The sequence below is a fragment of the Callithrix jacchus genome, chromosome 13, assembly GCF_049354715.1.
Source record: "Callithrix jacchus isolate 240 chromosome 13, calJac240_pri, whole genome shotgun sequence".
NCBI classification, from domain to species: Eukaryota; Metazoa; Chordata; class Mammalia; order Primates; family Cebidae; genus Callithrix; species Callithrix jacchus.
Window position 1 is genome coordinate 7984061 of NC_133514.1, and position 7443 is coordinate 7991503.

The window sequence follows — 7443 nt, forward strand, 5'->3', positions numbered from 1 at the left end:
CGCCATCTCTGCCTATCTTTATTTCTCAACATCTTACAGGAGATTTTTGCATAACTCTCAAGTTACCGACCTTGCTTCATTTTCACTACAGAAATAGTGGTAGAATTTTCCTCTGTATGCATATTTCCCAGTTAGACTAAATTTTGCATAAATGTTCTGTGAGAAAATCAGAGTATCATTCTCTTCATCTATTTTGTGTATATTGCTACTACAGATCTTCTGGGAAATTCATTTTTTAATCCTCTTTACCAAACTGCCAGAATGAACAATTACTTGTTAATAATAAATAACTATATTTAATCATTAAGTGCTGCCCGAAGTCTATTGTTGTGAATTATTTCTTAAGCAGGACCCTCATATTTTTAAGTTAACATCATACTCAGAAAATACACAGCAGGAAAATATAAAACACAATTAGATGCAGTTTCAGAAAAGCTTAGAGTTACTTCTTTGTCATTTATAGATGCCTATAGCTTATTAACAGTGATAAGGGGTCGGGTAAAATTTAGTTTTATTTCAAAATCAGAAGAATGTGTTTTTCTATTACAAAGCTTTGTTGCTGGTGGCAAATCCCACAAATCTGCAGCAAACTCCATCTGATTCTTGCTTCCTTGGAGGAAAGAATTCGGCTGAGGGGCTGAAGGAGGTTTCGGGCAGAGGAAGAAATCAAGACCAGTTTCAAAGCAGGATTGAGAGTTTATTAAAAAGTTTCAGAGCAGGAACGAAAGGAAGTAAAGCACAGTTGGGAGAGGGCCAAGTGGGTGACTGGAGGGATCCTAGCATCCTATTTGGTCACTGGCTTGAGTTTTTGTTTTTTTGTTTTGTTTTGTTTTGTTTTTTTTTTTTAGAAACATTTAATTTTATTGAATCTACCCTAAATGGATAATTATTCTTAACATAGTGTTGGTTTACATAAATAAGTGCTTCCCATGACATGTTGAAGTAGAAAGAGACCAAAGGATCATCTAATCTCCATGCCATGCTGGTTTTTTTTTTTAGATGGAGTCTCACACTGTTGCTGGAGTGCAGTAGCATGATCTCGGCTCACTGCAACCTCCACCTCCCAGGTTCTAGTGATTTTCCTGCCTCAGCCTCGCAGGTCACTGGGATTACAGGCACCTGCCACCACGCCCAGCTAAATTTTTGTATTTTTAGTAGAGACAGGGTTTCACTCTGTTGGACAGGCTGGTCTCAAATGCCTGACCTGTGATCTACTTGCTTCAGCCTCCCAAAGTGCTGGGATTACAGGCGTGAGCCACCGTGCCCAGCAGACTTGGGGATTGATACATTGGTATGATTCGTGAGTTCTGCTCCCTTGATTCTTCTCTTAGGGTGGGCTGTCTGCATGGGTGGTGACTGCTAGCACTTGAGAAGGGCCACATGCTCAGTGTGTTTACTGAAGTTGTGCACATGCTCACTTGAGGCATTATTTTTTAATTATTTAAAAAACTCTTCTTCTAAAAAAAAATGAGAGGGGATACATGCACAGAACCTGCAGGTTTGCTACATAGGTATATGTATGCCATGGTGGTTTGCTGCACCTACTGACCCGCCCTCTGAGTTCCCTCCCTCACCCTCTACCCCCAATAGGCCTTGGTGTGTGTTGTTCCTACTTGAGGCACTTTTCAGTTACTAGTTGACCATTCCTAGAAAACGTCATATACCAGCTAAATTCCACTATTCTGCTTCTTGGTGCCATGTTTGCACCCACTCGCCCAACTCCAGAGAGCTAATCGGAAGCTGCTGATCACCAGCTTCAGGCCTTTTCCATCTACTGGGACATGGCCTTTGCCTGGCGCTGGCTGCAACCAATTGTTACTTTACAGAGGGCGTTAAATAACCACCAGACCATCACTTGATGGTTACCTGACATTCCTGGGGGTTTCCTTTCCTGCCCTGCCCATGTCCGCCTAACCACCTACTCTAATAGCTTTGAAGAATGAGGAAACTTGAGCCAAAATAATCTTGTCATTCTTCTTTGATTCATATTCTTTATTATGCATCTAAATAACAATCTATGTTTTCCAGGGAGTTATAGAAACCCTGAATTCTAGAATGGAATAAATATATTTCTACATATTCCAAAGATTTCATTAAAGCATCCACTCCATGTCTGAACAACTCTCTTAGTATCTGAGTGTCTGTCTGATCTTCTGATTCACTGGTGAATGGAGCTTGTCTGGTATTATCCTAGCAATTCCTCTGTGTACTTTATCAACCTTTATGGTTCAACATGACAAGGAAAGGGGAGAGTTGATAATATTAAAAAAGAAAAAACCCAGAAGCAATTAGTCTCAGATTTGCCTTATAGAAATTCTGCATTATGTGTAATTTTTATTAAGCATGCGTAGATCAATGAGGTGTCATAAATCTTAATTATCTTAGTAGAAAACAATAGCCACTCAGTAGCTGCTTATACTGTCAATTCTAAAGGTAGATTTTTGGAAAGTGTTGCCGAATGTGGCAGAGTGACCCCAAACTGGATTATAAAGAAAGGAAATGGCTGCTTTCAAAAGCAATACTTCAGTGCTCACCTTTGCAAATAAAAGCATTAGATTCAACCAGTTCAAACATTACAAGAGGCCAGTGTACATTTTCCTCTAGCTGACTTAAGTTTCATGAGTCAAGAAAACAATTTTACTCAGGAAGTCTTTTCTTAACATTGGCTCTAGAGAAGGTGTCATTTGCATAAATGTTCTCCGTGGCATGTATTAAAATTGTCCCTTATGACAACTTGCTGCCCTGGAGATATAAATCATTGAAAGCTGTTGTTTTCTCCATAATCATGTGATTTAACAGGCTTAATTCTTTAGCTAGGAAGAGATTCATGCTTCTTAAAATAAGGACATGCATATGTCATATATATATAAAATTGTTGACACAGATTATTTCTGAATGTAAACAGTGAGTGTGTATTTCTGATTCTTGCCACCTCCATTATTTTATAAAATTGCAGTTGGAAGCAACTCCCTTATTGTTCATTTCTTTGTATGGCTAAAACTGAGTGAAATTCAATTATCACAAAAATAGTGTGTTTTGATTTTGTGCATCCTGGTACTTTTGAAATTTGGAGTGTGGCCCTATCACTCCCAAGCCATTGTGGGGTCTAAATCAATTGTCTTGGTAGGCTCACACAATGGCAAAGTGTTTTCATGAATGCATAATTAAGCCACATGCCCCAGCTGAACACTCAGAAACAGAACAAAATTAAACCTGGGTTATTGCTCATCTCTTGCCAAACTTTATCTCCTCCATTTTGCTCAGTTTCCTTTGAGATTCAGTAACAGAGTAGATATATCACTTGTTGCCAGAGAGAGCAGCCCCCTCCGCCACGTTCCTAAGCTTACATCATGTTTAAGCACATACGTTGCAGAAGAAACACTAACGAGTTGAATTTCACAATAATTTTAACAGGTATTTCTCTGTTACACTCACACACATTATTTATAACTAGTGATTGACAGAGGCTTATTATGTGAATAATTGATTTTCGTTTGGCAGCTGCATTTCTGATATTGCCACTGGCTATTTGTGTGTAGTTTATTCCATAAATTGTATAGTGATAGAAATCTATGAAAGGAATGGGCTGTGTTATCTCTACATGTTCAAATCATAATATTTATACTTTTGAATTTCAGTTTGATATTTTGCAAAACTGACCTTGTTAAGTCCTTCCCAAATAAGTTTCTTGATTTGTTTTTATTTTTTTTTTTCTTGAATGTATTTCATTTATCTCAGAGTTGGGGAAAATGACCTCTGAAAATCTAGAAGACTGATGTCACTGACTGCTAAATGATGATCACTATTGAATTAACAAAAATCCTTAAGAAATAATGTCTGGATTACAATTTTATTGGTAGAAGTTTTTTTGTTTTTTTGTTTTGTTTAGTTTTGTTTTTTTTGAGATGGAGTTTCGCTCTTGTTACCCAGGCTGGAGTGCGATGGCATGATCTCGGCTCACCGCAACCTCCGCCTCCTGGGTTCAGGCAATTCTCCTGCCTCAGCATCCTGAGTAGCTGGGATTACAGGCACGCGCCACCATGCCCAGCTAATTTTTGTATTTTTAGTAGAGACGGGGTTTCACCATGTTGACCAGGATGGTCTCAATCTCTTGACCTCGTGATCCACCCGCCTTGGCCACCCAAAGTGCTGGTGGTAGAAGTCATTTTCATGGTGGTGAAGAAAGATTATCCAACTCAGTGTATAAGTGCTCCATGCCACAATTTCCATGGGAAATAAGTTAGCTCTCTCTTTATAAAAGGACATGATTGTACCTCAGTGGCATAAATGAGAAAGTGCTAATAACATTTTGGCCCTGACTACCAAGTGTGCATCTTTTGTCTTAATTCGTTTTGCTTGTTACATGCGGCTATAAAACTCTGACATTTGGCAAATTTATGGAAATAAACTCAAAGTACCTTATACTGTTTCCCAGAACATTTACAGAAAATACTAGATATCTTACTGAGAATGTGACACTTCTTCCACATGATCAGGAAGAAGACAAAATTACTTATTCCACAAGTATTTATTGTGCAATGGATACAAAAATAAAAATAGGATATAATTCCTGCCTGCAGAAAGCGTCAAACCCTGTCATGGAGACAGACACAACAGGAGACAATAAAATATGCTAAGGACATTGTTAGACCAGGTGTCCAGGGTTTCATGAGAGCAGAGAAAAGAAGAGAAGCCAACTCATAACAAGGAATAGAGGCTACAGGGAAAGTACCTGAAAGTGTGCCAGAGCAATGTCCTTGCAGAAAGGAAGAGTAGGTGTTGTGTTCATCAAAATCAGGGGGCTAGCATAGTAATAACAGGAGACAGCGTACATGAAGGCCTGTGGTAGGTAGGGCCTGCCACAATCTGTGCAGGAAATGCAAGTGGGAAAGTCCTTCAGGAGCAGCTGCCAGATCGCTGAGATCCTGTGGCATCCTGCTAAGGCAGTGGCTCCTAACTTAAACCCAAAAAAGTTTGGTTTTATTTTTATTTAACTCTGATGGTGACATGGTTAGATGCATATTTTAGGTAGATTTCTAGAAACAGACTCCAAGTGTTTCTGTAGTACTGTCCTGTAGAACCCCAAAGACAAGGGCCTGAAATTGGGTACTAGGGGAGGGCCAGGTATGTTCAACCCAGAGGTTCCATCTTCCCTTTTCTTTGTCACCACGTGTACAATGAAGGAACAGGCAATATGGTGCCAGTAGATTTCTGCAAGATAAAAGCTATAGAGTGGGGGGGGGGGCAGATTTTTGCACACTATGCAAATGGCACACCTGGTCTGACCAATCATTGGTGCCCTATGCAAATTAAACACCACCTCCTCAAGCTCATCTATAAAACCTCCTGCACTTCACCATGGAAGCAGCAACCCGTTTTCTCTGGGACCTCTCTCTGTGCAGAGAGCTCTTCTCTTTCTTTCACCTATTAAACTTCTGCTCCTAACCTCCCTCAGGTGTGTCTGCATCAGTTTTCCATGGCTGTGAGACAATGAAACCTCAGGTGTTACCCTAGACAGTGATGTTGCTTCAATATGCCTCATTCTTTTTTATCATTTGATTTGTTTTTAACCTCTTCTGTTCTCATGCAAACACATTCATCATAGATATCTTCATGAGATGAGCAGTTTTCCCAGAACCTTTGACTGAAGAGATTGTCTTTTCAACATTGCATGTTCTTGGCCTATTTGTCAAAAATCAATTGCCTATAATTGCATGGGTTTATGTCTGGGCTTTCTGTCCTGTTCCATTGGTCAATGTGTTGTTATGTGAGTACCATTCTCTTTGGATTATAAGTGCTTTGTAATATATCTTGAAGTCAGGTATCCTGATGCCTCCAGCTTTGTTCATTTTTTGGGGGGGGGGGACAGGAAGTATAATTTATTGGTTAGTATGAAGAAGGGGCAGCACCGTGGAAGCCCTCATGAGTGCAAGGCCCGCCACTTGTCCAGAGGGCCATGACTGGGGATGTACATGACCCCACAGCTACTGGGAGGAGCTGCTTCTCAGCCACCATGTCTTCAAGGTCATCAGCATTGAACTTGGTGAAGTCCCACTTCTTCGAGCTGTGGATCTTCTGGCACCCAGAGAACTTGAACTTGGCCCTGTGCAGGGCTCCAATCACATGCTCCTTGTTCTGCAGCTTGGTGCGGATGGACATGATCACTTGGCTCATGTGGACTCTGGCCACAGTGCCCTGGGGCTTTCCAAAGGCACCTCTCATGCCTGTTTGGAGCCTACATTGGGGTAGTGCAAGGTCAGACACGTGAACATACATCTGAAAGGCCTGTCTCCAAGGTCGCTTAGAGCAACCCATTCAAGAAACAGGCTGCATTTCACTACTAAGGAAGCTGCTGTCTGCAGCCACTGCATGCTGGGCCCCCCGAGGAAAGGAACCCAGTCAGCTTCATCGGCTGCCGCAGCTTTGTTCCTTTTACTTAAGAATGTTTGTGGCTATTTGGGGTCTTTCGTGGTTTTATTGAAATTAAAAAAATTTTTTTTTTTACATTTCTGTGAAAAATAACATCAGAATTTTAATAGGGGCTGCATTGAATCTGTAGATCACTTTGAAGAGTACAGACATTTTAACAGTATTAATTCTTCTAAGCAATGAACAGCACATGTCTTTCCATTCGTGTGTTTTTTTCAAGGTTTTCATCAGCTTCATAATTCTGTATATACAAGTCTTTCACCACTTTAAATTTACACCTAAGCATTTAATCTGTTGTTGCTGTTGTAAATAGGATTGTTTTCTTTGTTCCTTTTCCAGATGCCTTTTATTAGTGTACCAAAAATGCTACCAGTTGTTTATGTTGATTTTGTAACCTGTGACTTCACTGATTTAATTCATCCATTCTATCAGTGTTTGGTGGAGTCTTTACAGTTTTCTCTGTATAAGATTATGTTGTCAGCAAACAGAGAATTTCACCTTTTCCTTTCCTATGGTGACTTTCATTGATTTCTTTTGTCTAATTGATCCAGCTCGGACTTCCAGAACTACGTGGAAAAGTACTGACAGTGGGCATCCTTGTCTTCTCCCTGACCCCAGAGAAAAGCTTTCAACTTGTCACCATTGAGTATGATCTTAGCTATGGCTTGGTCATTTATGGCTTTTATTATGTTGAGTTACAATCCCTCTATACTTACTCTGTTGAGAGTTTTTATCATGAGAAGGTGTTAAATTACCTCAAATGCTTTTTCTCTTTCCTGCTTCTATCACAGTGATTGATCTCAAATCCCGGCTTCTGGCTTAGTGTTTATAGGTAAGTAGACAGTAGAGATAATTATCACAGTATTTAAAGTCAAGAAAGAAACAATTTCGACTGAATATCAAGATATAGTGTATGTTTGTGCATGTGCACGCATGTGCTATGGGTGTTTGTTTGTTGCTGCAAAAATGCTCCATCTGTCCACTGTCAAATAGCAATCTGTCAGACTGCATATT

The 7443-nt window shown here is 40.0% G+C and overlaps 1 non-coding gene across 1 annotated transcript; it reads right to left on the bottom strand.

Moving 5' to 3' along the window:
• Positions 1-6283: 6283 nt before the first annotated feature.
• On the bottom strand, positions 6284-6418 carry LOC118147060 (small nucleolar RNA SNORA70). Its single transcript, XR_004733232.2, has one exon. It is a non-coding gene; the product is annotated as a small nucleolar RNA SNORA70 (small nucleolar RNA).
• Between the last annotated feature and the right edge of the window lie 1025 nt (positions 6419-7443).